At 32.5% G+C, this 19,501-nt stretch overlaps 1 pseudogene; it reads right to left on the bottom strand.

Moving 5' to 3' along the window:
* Positions 1–14,044: 14,044 nt before the first annotated feature.
* On the bottom strand, positions 14,045–18,049 carry LOC128189470 (uncharacterized; annotated as a pseudogene).
* Between the last annotated feature and the right edge of the window lie 1,452 nt (positions 18,050–19,501).

Below are 19,501 nucleotides of genomic sequence, written 5' to 3' on the forward strand. Positions count from 1 at the left end.
TATGAATCAAAATAAACTTCTGGTGCAAAGACCTATCAAGTCATGAATTTTCTGTTGCTATCGCCATTAGCGCGCTTAATTTGCCAGCCTGAAAACTTAAATTCCACGGACACAGAACACTCCCTCTCTCACAGCTTCGGGTCAAGTTCGATTTTTTGTACGATCGGGCAATTTTTGACAGAGTTATGCCCCCTCTGGACTTAGAAAAATTCCAATTAATTGGATTTTCCGTTCATTTTATCTCGCAGAGGTTTCAATCGAGGGGGATAAGTGTTTCACAAACATCTCTTGTTAGTCTTGTTGTCGGGACGACTGACTTCAAATTTAGGTTTAAGTAGTTAAACTATGCATAGAACTTGACCTATGGTTGCATACTAAGACCTTGACCTTTGCTAAATACTTGTTTATCATAAACACTTCCGATTTTGATTATTTTTGCTCAAAGCTTTTGGATTGTTTTAAGTTGCCGATAGAAATGACGTTACACTTATGGAAGAGAAAAACTTAATTAAAATAACGTTTCCTTTGGCTTGCTAAATATTTAAAACACTTTCGATTACAATAACAGCAAATTACAAGTGAGTACAATGTAGCGTACAAATAATGCATTCATAATTTTTCAACGGCTCTGGCTGTTTTTTCAAAGATCATTTTTGCCATTTTAAGTGTTATTTCAAACTGTTGCCAGAGACATATCAGTCACAACACAATTGTTAATCATATTAAGTACACGCAATGTTTTGACGTCACGGGTTCATGTAATTGATGTCAAGCGTCGTTGTCTTATTTTATCTGTGCTATTAATGAAAAGACGTATCAGTTACGAAATCATGAAAATTTTGCATTACTTTATATCGTAAGTTTCTCATTCTTTGTTTTTGGCACGTGTCGTGGAGGGTATAAATACGTGGCAAATCAGCTGTCGACTGTTTAGTTGGAAATCAGCTGAAGACAGAACATAGAAATTTGAATTAAAGGCATTGTGTCAATACAGAGCTTGTCCGTTCGTAACAATGTAGAGTGCATTTTTGGCAGGCCATAGAAAGGTTGTCACATTTCACATACATTCAAAAATTTCATTAGCCACCTCTAATGTAAAGGTGGTCCGTGTTGGCTCAAGGTTTGTATTTTGACCATCACAAACAAACCAAATCATCAACGTTTCGTTTTTTCCTTATTGTGACATTTTCCCGATTTTGACATTGACCTCGATTAGACATGCCCAATTGTGACAAGGAGCACACGGCGGGTGCGTCCGGTCAGCAGAGGATGCTCACTCCTCCTAGGCACCTGATCCTACCTCTATCTATTTAGAGGTTCGTGTTGCTCTGCTTTGAATTTGTATTTCTTTTTACGGTATTTTTTCATTCATAATTGTAAGTATCAGGGTGAAATGTCGTTTTGTAAAGTGTTTAATTAAAAACACAAAACCCTAACATGTCAGGCATAAAATTATTATATATTTTTTTATACAGAGCTTATCAAAAATATTAATATAGTCTTTAAAATGGTCAGGACCATTCCGTCCTCTTAAGGTGAAATATACGTCTGATAAAAGAGATAACTTCTGCAGATTTTTTTTTCTGTTAATTCACAATTGTTAAGACATATAGGGAAAAGGAAGGCGGTGCTGGACCAACGTTTATGTTGATAGGAGAGATTTTTTAAAATTCACACACAGTGTGTATATATATATAAAATATTAAATTTGAACGGAACATTAAGCAGGGAGCAAAAGTATCAAAAGGTTTTTAAAATCATTTACAAGGAACTAGTTACATTGATCAAATTTTATGAGGCAATATCTTTACCCCTTCCCATAGATTAATTTTTGTTTCCAATTATCTTAACTAAATTGTATAAACTACAACAGTGCATGAACAGCACGTCTTTGATTTTTTAAATTCTTAGATGGAAAAAGTCATTTTCTCTCTTTATAGCACAGAGGTAAACGTATTATAAATGTACATTATAAAAAGTGGCTAAAAAATTGTCAACACTCAATAGTCTTAATGAGCATTATTTAAAACCAATAACAATTAAAATGTCAAAAATTGAATAAAAGTTTTTTTTTTATTCTGAAAGAACAGATTTGGGTAAACAAATTTAAAAAACTAATATAATATTTTATTCAAGACTAGATTAATATCCCTATATTGCGATCATACCTTTAAAGCTGCTTGGTCCGATTTTATAACAAATTTTATACACGCTTTTAAACGATGGCTATGCTTAGTATATGTATAATAATAGACATTGCAGTAGTTTTACCCATCAATTATGCCAAATTTCAATGACGGAAAATACGTACAAAATTTGCTAACAAAACAAACGAAATTAAAAGGTACCGCGTTATTTCGCCTCATGTTAAATTTCACCCCTGACGACGAGACGGGTATGGTTGTATTACGACTTTGACATCGCTTTAAATAAAGGTCGATATGATCAGACAAATTACAAAAAAACATGTGTACGTTTTGTTCGCTAATATTTCGAAAGTCTGCTTTCTTTACAATCGATGCATAGTGTGCGGGTTGAATTACCCCAATCATTCGGGGGGCGAAACCAAGCGGTTTCCTTTTCTAAACATTCCCGTGATGCATTTTGGTTTGTTTTTTCGTTTGCCCAAAAAGAAATTATTTTTATTTACTTTGAATATTTCTAACTTTGAAAGGAGACTGATTCTGCTGGTGTAAATAGGAGAATGTCCATAACTTTCTAAGATAAATGATTTGTATGGAAAAAAATTTGATACTGTAATTACAAAAAATTCGGACCAAGCAGCTTTAATGTATTGTTATAACAAATCGATCTGATTTGCATTTTAAGCATTTCTCTAACATGTGGATCTAGTTTACTATTATCTTCTTCAAATTAAAAAAAAAACCTTTCTGAATAATTAGAAACTATGGCATTTTATCATGTACTGTATGTAAAACATTTAATAGTTTGGATAAAGAATGATAACTCTTGCTGATTGAAGACATTTTGGTTCCAGACCTTTACAACAACGTGCTATTATGAACTAAAAAGCATAACTATGTTTTGTACTATGAATTGACAGTGTAAATAACAATTTTATTCTGCAAATGTAAAAGTTTGCTTTTTCTATTTACTATGTCTATTTTTTTCATATCATCATTAGACATCGCTCACATTAATTGAATCTATTAATATTGACTTTAATGAAAGTCATTATAAAAAAAATTAAAAAGAAAAAAAAAATTAAAAGAAGGAGGTACACTACACCTTAAATATACAACTGAAATATTATGCAGGTGAAACTGAACAGAATTTCACAACCCTTTAATTTGCTTATAGTTTATGAAATTGTGCAAATATATTTGATGTGGTAATTTTTCTGAGACATGCTTCTTTTTTGGATTGTTTGTCTTAATTTTACTTACTTATGCTTGCTAAGGAAAACATTTAATAATTGTTGAACATGTAAGATGTTACAGACATTCATCATACAATTTAATACGAAATAAAATATAAGAAAAACAAATCGCATTGAGAATGTTATTTACAGGATTTGAGTTTTCAAATTCGGATCGTTATGTAACGTTTAAAACCATTATTAATTTTTTTTTTCGAAATCAAAATCGGGTAGGGGTTTGATAATGCTTTGGATCTTTCTCGAGCCACTGCCAATGATTAACTGTACTTCAATTTTTGAAAAGTTTAATAATTTTGTAATATTTTCAAAATTAAGAAAATCTTCATGATAGTGTAAAATTTTAAGGGTTTTTCATAAGTTTTAAAAAAGTGTTCAATGACATTAACTAACTTTTTTGAGCGTGAAAATAACACTACAATCGAAGGTCTTCAACATATAATATTGGTTTTTCATTGTTATCAGTGGAAGTTTTGTTAATTCTGCGTAAAAGTCATCTTTAGTAAATATCAGTAAAAAACGTAAAAAAAATATTGATACATACATTAATAATGAGGAAAAAATAAATAAAGAGAGAAATATGATTTGTTTAAAAATAAAATTAAACGGTATTTCAAAATTTAGTTTCCATGTAAAGCATCAAAGAGAGCAGGTGGTCGATGATTAGGAAGTTTGAGCGGTTTTCTTGCCAAGGATCCCTAAAACAAATCAAAATGAATGAGAAATCTACAAAGAGTTTGTGCCACATTTTACAAATATATGCCACAAATATTTTAAAAAAATCCCACACAAAACGATACTTGCATTTTTAAAGCACATTTTTGGCGGAATGAAAACCGATTCATCTTTAATACCAATAGTCATGTTATAATAAATCCACATAGTGGTTTCACCTATGAAAGAAAACCGAAACGTTGAATAAGTATGTGCTGTACTTAATCTAAACAGTTTTATGACTTGGTACAGGGCAAAAGGAGATAGAACTGCTAGTTTTTTTTTTACGTACCATTGTTTGACGGTTTTGAGTCCATCTGTACCACTTCGACAGGCGTACAATTCTTGCCAAGAGTTATCAAATACAGATGGCCGTACATGTGAATCAGGTACGTTTCCAGTTCAATGATATCAGGATAAACGTCTTTCTAACTAATTTTCCACCTTTACACAAAACACATTTTTCATTAAATTTCAACTAGTTCGTCTCAATACTGTTTATTATTTATTTCTTTTAGTTTATATGTGTTATTTAATTGGTATGTATGACACACTTTTATGCAGATCACTTCTCAACTTAAAATAAATTTGTTAGGTATTTGGCAAATACCCTAACTACAACCTGCACATTCGTATTAGCCTTTGACCTGAGTAATTAACAAATTAACTGTTAACTCAAAATAGCAACTAATCGACTAAGAGCATACACAAGAAAACTAACTCCAAGTTGGTGAATACAATCGGTTCTCATGACCAAATCGTGGAATAGAAGATCGGAACCTTTGTATAAAAATACCTCAAACAAAAATATACCTTAAAGTTGAATTTAAACTAAGTGTGAAAAGTCTACCTGAGAAGCAATATTCAGTAAATTGACCAGCATAAGACACGACACATTCCTCTTTCGTCCATTTGTATGATGTATTCTGAAATTACATAAGATGAAGTTACGTTAGATTATTTATTTTGACCCCATTTTTGGTGCATTTTTTTTTAGTTTCATTTATTTCGATTCACATGCACTTACATTCCAGACATTAATCCGAAGTAAAATTAAAATAGTACCTATGTTCAATATCGTTATATAATCTGTTTAAAAAAATCACTAAAACAGTAAAAATAAAATATCAACTTACAGTTTTATAATCATATATGATATTGAAGTTTTCGCCTTTTTGAGCACCATAATACTGGAAGGCTCTTCGCTTTTTCAAAGCATCGTATGTTTCATTCTAAAATTCAAAAAACCCAAACGTTTATGTCTTATGTTTTTTGACATTTGAACATGATTTTAATTTAACAAATATAATATAATTTTGAAAGTAGAAGCAACAAAACAATATTTGAGATATTAAAAAAATACATGAACCAGGAGAGAGAGAGAGAGAGAGAGAGAGAGAGAGAAATAGAAAAAGAGAGAGAGAGAAGTAGATTGTTTTGGTTGATACAATCATCAACGATTCTTGGTCTCACGTGCACTCGTAAAGAAGGGCCTGTTCGATTTTCAGATAATGATGTCAGTCCGTCTGCAAATGTCTGTAGCTGAGTAGGAACGCAACACTGCTGAAATGTTCCAAGAATTAATGAGGCAGATACTGCGGCTAGAAAGAAAACTGTATACATTTTGTCCTCCGGTCCTTAATAAAATCTAACCGGGATTGAGTTGTTTTATATTCCACATAATTTATACGGAAGAAGAAATTAAGAAAAAGGAAGATTTGTCATTTCAATTGCTTCCTTATTCTCATATTGTGCAAGGTTAGCCTATATATAATATGAATTGCTGTGATACGCAGTGATAAAAGTTTTCCCGAGGGAGAATACAACAAAGACAGCTGTTTAATCGAAAACAGTCTATTTTAGCATTCTACAAGAACACTTTTCATGAGAGTCTCGTTTAGTTTCAGATAAGAGTGTACTTTTGGCATTTTATTTTTATTACTTTACATAGAGTGCCTTATTCCATTTGGCATGTCACGTACTGAGCAGGAAACTTTTTGTTACATTCAATTTCGAACCATTAGATGCTAAGTGGGATAAACATGTTGCAAAACAAGTAAAAGAACTAGAACATATCTATTGTCTTACAATACGAAAGGATAGTATATTAAATCTAAAAAATGTTAATTTATTTATAATGTTTCATAAGAACCCTCTCTTTTTTTAAACAAATAATACATTTGTCCTTCATATACATGTAGGTCCCCAGCGGAAAGTTAAAAGCTATACTGAACTTTGAGTTGTTTTGAAGAGGTCCATTTATTTTGAAAAGATACTGATAAAGTAAATATATACTAAGACACCCAAAGACGATTGATTATTTTTCTTTACGGGGATATGAAATACGACGTGACATATTTGCATCTGAAATATGCATAATTAACATTATACTTGTATTTATAAAGATAATAAAAATAATTGTATGCAATTTTTTTTTACTTTTAAGTGGGTATTACTGGGCTTTGTAACTTGAGTACGTCTGTAAGAACTCTACGTTTTTATGCTCCATATTTTAATTGTTACATGTGAAATTGTGATTAACATGTTTTGTAAAGTTTTTTTTCTTTTTTTTGGTGTTGCATCTGTAAAATTTAAGCCGTTTGTTTCATTCCATTCAGTCCCATTAGATAAAAAGTGGGATAAACATATATATGCATGTTGCAGAACAAGGAATTGAACTAGAAACGTTAATGCATGTATGGCTGGCAATAAGAAATATAAAATATATTAACATATTAAAAAAAGTAGATTTCATAATAATGCTTTTAAGGAATTAATTTTTTTTCACCAAATAATACATTTGTCTTTTGGATTCATATAACTCCCACATGGCAGTTAAACGCTTCACTGAACTCCTAATTGTTTTGTAGAGGTTCGTTTAACCCGTAAAGATAAAGATTAAGTGCATGTACTTAGACATTCCACAGACGAATAATCATAATTCTTTATGGGGGTATAAAATAGGATGTGACATAATTGCATCTAATTTATGCATCCTTATGTTAGTAAATTGGTATGCTCGACATACTTCATGCAGATCACTTCTCAACTTAATAATAAATTTGTTAGGTATTTGGCAAATATCTAACTACACATTTCACATTCGTATTAGCCTTTGATCTGAGTAATCAACAAATTAACAAGATTGCAAACTATCGACCAAAAGCATAAAAGAATTGTTAACATTAACAAGATTGCAAACTATCGACCAAAAGCATAAAAGAATTGTTAACAACACATCGACTAGTTTTAAAACGAAGACAAAACAGTATCATATTGCATTCAGACTAATTTCATCTTCGAATATGAAAAATACTTTTGATTTGGGACTGTTAAGTTTCGTTACTTTTATACAATGATATATGAAAGATTGTAGACCGAGTTTTTGAAATAGTTGTGTATTCTATCCATTAAGTTTTTTCCAAGCTTCATGGATAAGTCCTAATATGTTGACCCATAACTGCAAAATGTTTAATTGCAAGCTTGTCGTTTTAAAGGAACACTTCCTTTCCTAAAAAACTCAGGAACCCCTTTGACATCGTTTAGAACAATAAACAAAATGCCAGCAGGCTTTAAGGGTCACCCGATTACCATAGACCATACACAGACCTGTCGAGGAATCTCATATATACATTTAACCAAGTTTCATTCTGGAGTAAAAAAAATTTAAACATTTTAATGACGATCACCTCTTTGCCTGGTATCTTTTTAAAAACACTATGAAACCTATAATTCAGGTAAGAAAATAGATGATTAAAATCAACGCATATTTTAATTTTGCATCTTTTTGTCTTTCCAAAACAATAGTTTATCTGTAAAAACATACACATAAACCTATCTTGAATGTTAACAAATATTGAAAAAAAATGTTCTGAGTCTTGCGTCTGTTCAATATCAGGTCATACACACTATTTTGATCTAGATACTGCGCAATGAATTGCGGTACATGTAATGATAACTAACATAATGAACTCTGTGACTCTTGTAGCACTGTGCCGTATTCGTCAATGACGTAATGCAACCAGGTGTAGAATGCAGGCACAAATTTCCAAATTGGGAGTTTATCAACAAGTTGTCATATGTGTCTGTATCGATAGCTCTGGTACTCTATACTGAGTTATGTATCACATGTTTTAAATAAAATTTGTAACCTTTTAAACTATGAACTCATGTAAACAGACGGAAATTAAATTGGTTAAAAGCTTTATAGATTCTAGTAATTTGAAAGCTTTTAACACAGTATAAAGGCAATGTCTTATGATTCATTATATTAGATAATGATTTGTTGCTTGACAAGGATGTATGCTGTATGTTAACTTAAAGAGGGACAGCTTCTGGAAACATTTGGTACACCAGCTGTATTCAATATATAAGTCTTTTTAGCTCATTTTAAGTTCATTAAAACTATAAATTAAAAAACAAACAGGATAAAATCATTTAACTCAAACATTTTTTAGTAGTTTTTATACATTTATTATAATTAAGTATTTGTAGATGTAAGTAACAAAATAAAATAATGTTTTCACTCAATTGTTTAAGAAAAATTTTTGTGGAAATTCGAGAAAACATTTAAGATGGCCTAGTGGTTAGTGTGCCTAGCTCACTGCTAGGAGAATGGGTTAAAAGGGTCGTTTGTTCAAGCCCCGGCCGGAGCGGAGGTCAAACAAGGTGAATTTCTCTCTCTCTATATATATATATATATATATATATATATATATATATATATATATATATATATATATATATATATATCCAGTGTATATATCCAGTGTATATATAAAGTTGCAATAACTATGAAGGCAATGTTTGATTCCTGTTACAAAATTACAAACATTCAGGCGTAAAAATAAACGCATGTTTTAACTTTCTTAAAAGACAATAGAAGCATGCAACACGGGTGTAAATTGTACATTAGAAACATATTTGTACTTCTTACCTTCCGATCTAAGATTGCAATATTACGTAAACAATTACAAAGTGGTATCGCACTGAAACAAAACGGAATATTTTCCTTTCCTTTTTGTTGCTTATGAACTTTATAATTGCATATCTCCCTCTGATTTAGAGAAATCCAATACTTTTGAACGTTAACACTTTGTCTATAAAAAGCATCGAATCTTCAAAACTTATGTAGATCTGACATCTGCTAATGCGTATTTTACGATTCATTAATATAAAGACAGATATGGACACATAATTTTTTTCTTTAAAAAAAACTATCGATTAAGTTGTATTCCTCTTTAAAAAATATTTGACAGGTCGCTATCAATTGATCTTCAACTTAAAACAGATTCTAAAAAAGATACGTAAGAACTCATTTACTACTTGATACGCTAGTTATAGGACAGTTTCCCGATTTTCCTAGATCTCCAGAACGTTGTTTTATTACAAGCTAAACGACGCCGGTGTAACGACGAAAAGTGACCCCCGTAGAATATTGACCCGGGGGTCAAATTTCTACGGAGAAAACTGACCCAGGGTCAGTATTCTATGACAAGTAGGGTCCTTTTTCTACAATAGAATACCATTCCAGACCTGTAGATCTACGACCCCCCACACGTTGAAAACTGACCCTCATAGAATTTTGACCTCACTTATAAACTTCATAGAAATACTATTAAAAAAAGTTAAAGGGATACATTTAGCATTAATGTGAAGTGTCCGGGGTGTGGGGGTGGGGAGGGGCAGCGAAAGCATGTGAAAGATTTGACAGGTACACTGAAGACAGCACCTCGCGAGTAAATTCGGAATTTTGGATTTATCACGATTGCGCTAACGTTACACAAAGTGTTTGATAAGTTTAATTTCAAACTCTGCATCGCTGCCATTATGTAGTTAAGTACAGGCATATAGTATCGTTTTTTAAAGGAAATAGGGCAGACTAATCCGAAATCAGGACAAGCGAAAAGAAGAAAAAAAAAGGAAAACTTCAAGATAAACACAGAGATCCCGGGGGGAGGGGGGGGGGGAGGGAGGGGGCTCCTTATAAATTCATTTTTTTTTTACTTGTAAACTTAAAAATTTACACTATAGTATCTTTTAGTGTCTTATAGTTTTAGTTGCATTGAAACATATTTATGACTATAGGTACATGTACGAGTGGTTAATTGTAATAGATTTTGATCACTATAATAATATTTTCATTGTATTAGCATGGCATCAAATACTTGTTTGAGAAAAAAATAATTGCAGAGACCAATTTTTGTTTATTTCAACCTACAGCAAAGGTCACAAAACGTTTTGCGTTGTTCAATGTTCTGAAATTGAAGTTCCTAAATTGTTTTCTTAATATACCTAAGCAGAAAACTCTACTTTAATCAAAAGGTAATGATTAATGGCTTCACTTATAATCAAATAATTGGAGGATGCAATGTTGCAATCATTCACTAACAATATATATCAGACCGAATGCTGTTTACCTGACGGATGTATTTTGCCTAAAATAAACTAATCAGATTTATACCGAACCGTCAAGTACACTGCAAAACTGCAAAGCCACCCCCTTTCCGACTTTCTGTATGCAATATGCAACACGTTGATGATGACTTCGTTTTTTATCTTTCTTTAATTGAATTTTCCACATTCACATCATATACATACATGTACAAACGTGACATATCTTGTTCTACATGGATAATTGAAAGCGGATACAGAAATTTAAAAAAAAACCCATTGCAGTTCTAAACAAAAATAAAACACAACTAGAGCAGAGCTCGTGGCAAAGCCACGAGTAGGTCTTCCGTTGTTGCTGCGAGTTGAAAAAATATGTGATGTGGTGTTAAACGATTATAATTACTAAACTTTCAGTTCTGTTTTTGTTATAAAAACGTGTTGTGATTGAAAGCCTGCATATAAAACGTGTATTGAAAAAGAAAATAAGAAAATGTTTTAGTTTATGTAATCGTAACAAACATTATTTAAAAAATGAAATATTTAATGGCGAGTTAAATTTTCAGAGGGTAGCAAACATTGTTGTAAACAGTATGTACTCATGGGTCATGTCAGGAATTGTGGTTTTTTTTTTTAAAACCGAACCCGTTTACGAAACACGTAACCTTTTCTCTTAGATAACTTCTTTATTTAAATATTTCTAAATTTTTGAAAACAATGTACAATTTACAATTGTTGCGTGCTGACAAAATTTACAGACCCTGAAACGTACTACTACACCAAAAAAGCGTGCGACTTACGTGCAAGAAACGTTTCGTGTTAACCGTTTCGTGTGAATTGTGAAGCGTTTCGTGTAAACCGTTTAGCGTTTCGGACAAAGCGTGCAGAGTTTCGGACAAAGCGTGTAAATCGTTTCGAGCAAAGCGTGCGAGAACCATGTGAAACGTTCATCAGATTTCATTCGGATCTCTCTGACAATTTGTTTCAAATTGGCGCCCGTGTTTTACATTACATGTACTTTAAACTGTTTGTAATTGGCAAAACTCTTTTGTAGGTATTTTCATGGAAAAAAAATCTAGAGGAAATAATATACTTATCTTTTTACAAAATTGAATTTATTTTTAACAAACAAAAGAAAGGTATATGTATTAAAAGACGACTAGTTACAGAGTACATGTAAATATAACTTTTTTATACGATGTTTCAGTACTGGTCCAGTCGTTTTACCGGTAACGAATTTTTGCCAGTATCGAATAATTTTTAGAAAAATTACTAGTGGAAGACGAAGTTGAGGTTTTAAAAAATCCTAGCTAGGTAATTATAAAACAGAAATAAATATTCTAACAGTGCGTGATGTTGTTAACCATTTGCACGATTATTTACCGAATTGTTTACAAATTAAAAATGTGACCCAGATATGAGCTGCCGGAAGTTCAAAGCAGAACAAACGAAAGTGTGAAAACAATTAAGCCTAACTATGAAAATAAGTTTGTTATTGATCCTTATTTAGTGGATAATTAGTAAATATAATTCATTTTAAAAGATAATGCATCATATCAAATAATAATGGAGCTTTGAATGAAATTACGACTCAAATAGAACCACGTGTAGTTTTCCTAGTTTCGGTTCATTGCGACAGAAGTATTATTTGGCTGCATATATTGATAGACATACGGGAAAAACAAAGGAAAATGGCAACTACTTATCATCAATTACTATTATAAAGTGTTTTAATGAAAATTCAATATCATAAAGTAACGCAAATGAAAACTGTTCAAGTCCAGTTTTAATTTGACGGGAAAACAGTATGATAAAAATAACGATCATATTATTTGTTTAAATGACATATTCCCACAATTGTTTTTCCTTCTTCATTTATAAGTCCATTAACATGTACCTCTAGTATATTTTTGAAATTAAGTTGCCTCAAAATATTCGGTCAGAAGTGATAAAGGGCGCTTAATTCGATACTGGGAAACGAATTCTCAAAACTAGGAAAATGGAGGGGGTGTTGAAATTACTTCCTTTATATTTTCGGAAGTTTGATACTACAGTTTAGAAGGACAAAGAAACGCAATTTAAACATAAAATAAAAACATTTGGAATTCCGATAATAATAGTTGCATGCACGACGAAACCGCATATTGATTCGTTACCGGTAAAATGACTGTGCGATATTGAAATTCGCTATACATAAAAAATATTAAATACAATTAGCAAAACATGATTTCTGTTGGAAAGAGCCTTAATCAACTTTGACTTACACGAGCATGTTTTGATAAACATGTCTTTTTTTTATTATTTATTTACATCGATAACTCTTACTAAGACCATTCGGCTTTGTACAAGCGGCACAAATAACTTCGGACATCGGGTTAGACCTGCACCTGGCTGAACCTGTCAATCAAACTCTGTGTATTTGTTTTCATTGGATGGTCAAGCGTCTCTTTTTTTGTCAATAGCCAATGGAAAAATTAATGACTTCAATGTAATCGGAATCAGTATTTGATGAAGCACACAATTTAAATGATAGAAAATTAATAATTATTTGAACAAAATTAAATGTAAACATAGAAAGAAAACATACTGATCATTTCTATGAATTGCAGGAAGTAAGTTCTTTGGAATCCCGATTATAGATATTTTTACAAGTAATTATTTTAATTATTTAAACCACTGTTAACGGAAAACAAGAGGTCTTAAAAGTAATTAACGCACAGGGATTTGCCTACAATGTACACAGTCATGCAATTAATTATTATGGGAATCTTTACGTATGGTACTTAATTCAAATAGATAATGATAATCTATACACTGTACGCCGTTATACATGTACATGTAAGGAGCGCCGGTAATATGTACGAAGATTGGGTCAAAAAATTAAATCATTTTTATTTCTTGTTCTTTTCAATACAATGTAATTACTTTGAAAAAAAAAATCCGAAATAGTAATTACAACTTTCTTTTTTGTTTAATCATTTGAATTTTTTCTGAGGTGCATGGATATGTCCAGAACATATTCATTTACGCGAATGATACAACATAGGAAAAAAATTAACGGATGTTTGTATAACATTGTTTTCTAACGAATGTGACTAATTTAATTTTAAATATTTTTCAACATTACCAATGTAAATGATATCAGATTTATTAACTGTTTGTATTTTTACATCGTATTTTCTGAAACCAATAAAAATACTAATGTTAGAAGAAAACTCAAATCCCGCCGAATACTGAAAACCCGATTTCAGTTTGTAATCATGCGGATTTTATTTTTGGTATTGACTATTGAGTTACGGTAACATTTTTTCTGGATGATTTTTTTCATTTATTATTTTATGTAGTAAAAGCACCATTCCAATTGTTACTCAATTAACATAACAATTGATGACCCGGAGCTATTTATGTTCTGAGCTGTGTGCGCTGAAGCGACACAAGATTCTCGGTCGCACGTGGCGGTTTTATGTTCTTATTCGTTTCACTCAAACGAACATAAAATATTTATGAAATAAACACAAACTCGTGAGTAGGATGTGAAGCGCTCTGAAAGTGCAGTTTTAATTAATTTCAATATAACAAAAATTTCTTTCCTTCTAAACCAAATCTTCCACATCTACAAAATAAAATTGCAAATTTTAGACAGTGGATACATCTATATATTATACAATATGAAGCAAAGGGCGGGTGGGTGGGACTTAAATGACTGCACGAAAAAGAGCCTTCGAATGGCTTTACTAGTACACAATAACTTTCACGGTCATTCATAGCCCGTGCTATGAATATCAATATTGTCACCTGACTAGGTGACAATAATAACAACCAATAGATGTAAAGAATAAACAAACACTACCACGTGTTTAAGTAACATTAATAAATACATTTATGTTCTTATTCGTTTCACTCAAACGAACATAAAATATTTATGAAATAAACACAAACTCGTGAGTAGGATGTGAAGCGCTCTGAAAGTGCAGTTTTAATTAATTCGAAGATAAAGAAGAAAAGAAAAACTCGCTAAATGCCAAGATTTTTTGTGACTTTAAGTTTTGCAGATAAATTTTCCTTCACATAGCCATCTTTTGCCCTATCCGACCGCCACCGCCCATGCTTTTTAAACAGTCTATCACAAACCCCTGCGGCTGCTGCAGAAGTAGCACCGCCCGATCTTAAACTATGTACACCAAATTTTGACTTCTCTAAACCAATCTTTTCTAGTGCGTCCAATATTATCTCCCTTGCTCTTGTATATGAAATCGGACGATTATCCGTATTAGACTTTTTATAAAAAGACACCGATCTAAACAAGTATTGAGAAGAATGCATGTCAGCATTTGACAATCTTAAGAACTTTTCTAAGATATTTACAGGACATGTGTCACAGAATATTCTAGCTATACAAACTTTTTGACCAGTTTTATACACATCTGTCTTGCTTTTAACAATGTTAATTTCCACACAATTATTCTGTAAACATATATCTAAATAACGAATATTTACAATTTCTGAGAATCTCAGGAACCCAGCAAAACCTAAAAAACACATACACAACGTTCTCAAATTATACAATTTGTCATTCTTTCCAAATGTAGAAACCAGGGCCTTCAAATGTTCTGGCGTAATAGGTTCTTTTTTGGTCACAGGTTTTGATGTTTCTCTGATTGCCCCCTCCTTAATATTTTGACGAGGATAGAATCACATGGGTCTACATAGCCTGCTAGGCTATGTGCCCAGCTAATAGCATGCGCAGCTGAATGAATTTTGCCCGATGATTTGTATTGCTTTGCCAAATGAATGATATACAATGCAACGTTGGTTTCCGAAGCAGGAAGAGGAGTAATCACAGGATTAAAGCTGTTACACCATTTGCAAAAGGTGTTAAAAGCGTACCTGTATTGTTTTGCTGTGTTGTCAGCCTTGGATGTTATACAATATCGAGGTAGTTCTGATGCGAGTTCCTCAAGACGGCGATCTTTACTTTCGTTGTTAATGCCCATCCATCTGCCCACTTTAAATATATCTGAAAAATGTGTTTGTACAAACAGAACATCAATATCTTCATTTCAAATTACAATATTTGTGGTGTATCAGGACCTTCATCATCTGCAATACACCCTCTGATGTATCAGGACCATTATTCAACTGCAATACATCAACAATTCGTATTCGCCACATATAAGCAAGAACCATAATTTAAAATAAGATGTACCAGGACCCATGTCATCTGCAATACACCTTCATTCATTACAAATAAGTAACATCCAATCGTACCACAAGTATTCCAGAAACGAAAAATATAGAACCAAATAAGCAGTTTTTGTTCTGACCTTGAATGATTATCTCCCTTGTATCTTTAAACAATAACACGTCTTTCACATAAGTCTTATAATATAAATTTTCATCAAATAACTTTGGCCAAAAAACAGCAGACGGCCAGTTTGGTACTACAAGAACACCGTAGGCCTTACAATTTAGTAAATGTTTTATGGAAGAGACTATTAAATGAATGGGAGGAACTAGCCAATTATTCTCCCCCTCCCAATTTTTTGTAAAACAGTCTACAGCCTCTGATTCAGGATTCCAGAATTTTGAGTTGTATCTAAGCAATTTACGATTATTAGAATTTGCAAATCTGTCTACAGTGAATGGTCCGAACATTAAACTAACAAAATCAAAAAATTCTACAGTAACTTCCCAATCATCATGATCTATGATTTTACTAAGAAAATCTGCTTTGTCGTTTTCTGATCTCGGAATCCACTGAACATCAAGTGAAATTTTGCTATCGGCGCACATTTTGAAAATATTATATGCTATAACTTGTAAATGGTGCTTCATGCTACCAGAGTGTACTATTTTCTCACAACTTTGGTTATCAGTAAACCACTTCACTGTCGTTTCTTGTAATTCATTCTTAAAAGATGCCAACGCCAATTCTATGGCCTTCAACTCTCTCCATGTCGAACTCATATTTTTCTCATCATCTTTCCACATCAAATGGAACACCTTAGAATTAACTTCGACTGTATATGCACTTGATGTTGAGTTGCTTGCATCTGAATAAATGATTACATTTTTTCTCTTAACAGAATGTAAAAATCTTGTATTTTTACAAGGAATACATTTTATCCAGAAATTCAATTCTTCAAAAACTTGATCTCTATGTTTGAATAATAATTTTGAGTCCCATAATTCTTTTACAGCTATTTCCATAGAAGAAAATGGTGTCATTGTATTACACATGTTACCCATTACTGGTGTCATGGAAATGATTTTTCCAACTACTTGTGCCAGTTCTCTCGCTGTTTTATCTGGGAAACGACCAATAACTTTCTTCAAACAACAAACAGCGTCTTCTATTCGTCTATCCGGAACTGAAATGGAAAATGAATTTGAATTCCATGTTAAACCTAACCATTCAATAATTTGCGTTGGAATAAACTTTGATTTGTCTATATTGACCACCAGTCCAGTTTCTGACAATGTTTTCTGAATGAAATTAGAATCTAAAATACATTGACTCTCAGTTGAAGCAAATGCTAACCCATCATCTAGATACAATACAATCATTATACCACTTTTTCTCAAAAACTTAAACATTTAGTAAAAATAAATGGAGCTGATGAAAGACCAAATGGCAGAACTGTAAAGCAGTAATATTTATTATCCCACTGAAACCCTAGATAATTCTGATATTCTTCAGCTATATCTATATGATGGTATCCTGATTTCAGATCAAATTTTATGCAATAAAAACTCTTTTCGAAATAATCTAATGCCGTCTTTTAGACTTAAAACTTTATTTTTTCATACTTTACGTACTTATTTAACCTACTGAGATCAAGAATCAACCTCTTTTTGTTTTTATTTTCTGCGACACTCAGGGGACTGCACACAAACGGCTGAAAAGGAACTTCTATAATACGTTTATATTTCAGCAAGTCTGAAATTTCTGAAGAAACAAATTCAACATTGTGAATGGCAGATTTGTTATTACGAAAACACATTGTAGGTGGATTTGAAACGAAAGGAATTTCATAGCCAGATTCAATAACTTTCAAAATGAATGGATTTGTACCAGTTTCTCTCCATTTACCAATATTTCTTTTCAAATTGTGTTTTATCAATGAACTTTGGTTTAAATAATTGTTCTGAAAGCATTTCACCTGGCCAGCAATAGTAGAATTGCCATTATAACCTTTATACTTATCATTGACTTTGTGACTTGTTTTTGGGACAGTTGGTTTTCCAGTGTCCTGTGGAAAAACAGTTAAAGCACACGTCACTGGGCTGTGGTTGACGCCGTGCGGATTTGCCACGAAAGGGCTGTTGCTGGTATGTGAATGGCTGAAACGAAGTAGCAGAAGGCACAGAAGAACTAAGCTGGGCTGCCGAGCCTGCCGCCGCCGCTGGGGGAGTCTTGTAGGTGCCATATGGGTGAAAACGCCTGTTCTGCCCTTGTTTTTGTTGTCGGAGGGCGCGGTTTTCCGCACTTCGAATTTTTCTTCTCGTCATCCGAGTTGTCCGCAATTTCTCTTGACTGGTATTCATTTACTGTTTTCCACCTGGCTGGAGAGGAATCGGCGATTCGAATATGTTTCTGGCGCGTTTTTAATTTTTTCCGCAAATCTCCTATGATAGTAACTGAGTCGCTATCTTTAGTGTCAAAAGCTCTTGTTTCTAGTTTATATAGACCCTCGAGAATCTCGGCATTAAATTCGTACTGTGCACGATTCCCTTCAGATTTAATTTTCAAAATAGAATTTTCTTTTAATTTTTTAGTGATAGACTCCGACTGTTCTGCTTTGAGCTGACCTGCTAAATTTTGAAATTGGGTCTGCAAAACGCCCGTGACGAGCTTCACCACATCAGCAATATCCAGTGGAGGATTTCCAGCAGCTTCTTTTTGAGTTTGGTTGGTTTCGCCTTTTTCTAATAAGGAAATTTCGTCGCCAGAGTCGTCCATGACAAAACGTGTCTTGACTGCACGAAAAAGAGCCTTCGAATGGCTTTACTAGTACACAATAACTTTCACGGTCATTCATAGCCCGTGCTATGAATATCAATATTGTCACCTGACTAGGTGACAATAATAACAACCAATAGATGTAAAGAATAAACAAACACTACCACGTGTTTAAGTAACATTAATAAATACATGAATTAACACAGACTGACCGAATAAACAAATGGGTGGGAAAGTGAAACAAATTGTTATACATAAGAAGAAGCCACCAAAAATGATTTTCGACAGATCTTGATATCGTTTCGCCAATCAAAAAAAAAAAATAAAATACAGCGCGAGCTCCTGTCAGCGGGGCGGAAGAAGGGGGAGGGGGGGGGCAGCAACGACTTCGCTTCCACAATGAAACGAACATGTAGAAAAACTACAGAAGTGATTAATATGTGACCGATAGAATATAATCTAAAGTGTTTAAAACTCATGTGAATATTCTTTTAAATAATCATCGGATGCCTCAACTCAGGACATTCTTTTATCGTGCTAGCACCTACCGCAAACATGTAACATGAAACTTTGATTATAATTAGGGCTTTTCGACTTTCGGTCGAAAAGACCTATTGTTTTCGTTCTGTTTTATTATTATTATTCTTCTCGACAAAGTTTCGTCATGGATTTTTTGAAAACGGAATAGAAAAATCAAAATTTAATGTTAGCTTCTTTTAGCAATTGTTTAGTTCTCCCGTATGTCCCTTTTTGGACTTCCGGTCTATATACTTCCGGTTTACACATGCAAAAAACAAAAAATATTAAAAGGACCTTTGTATCTATTTTATTTTTTTCATTATTAACTAAGAAATTTTGGATTAAGATACTTCATAGTATGATATACAAAATCGTAAGCGACAACTTTTTTGTATCTCTTGCTGTTTTTGAGATATTAGACTTCAAACTATGAAAAAAGGGGTGATGAAAAAACTGAAAATTGAAATAACCACCAAATTTTTTAAATGAGGAATGGAAAATGTTAAAACTGTCATAAT

The sequence above is a fragment of the Crassostrea angulata genome, chromosome 6, assembly GCF_025612915.1.
Source record: "Crassostrea angulata isolate pt1a10 chromosome 6, ASM2561291v2, whole genome shotgun sequence".
Lineage (NCBI taxonomy): Eukaryota > Metazoa > Mollusca > Bivalvia > Ostreida > Ostreidae > Magallana > Magallana angulata.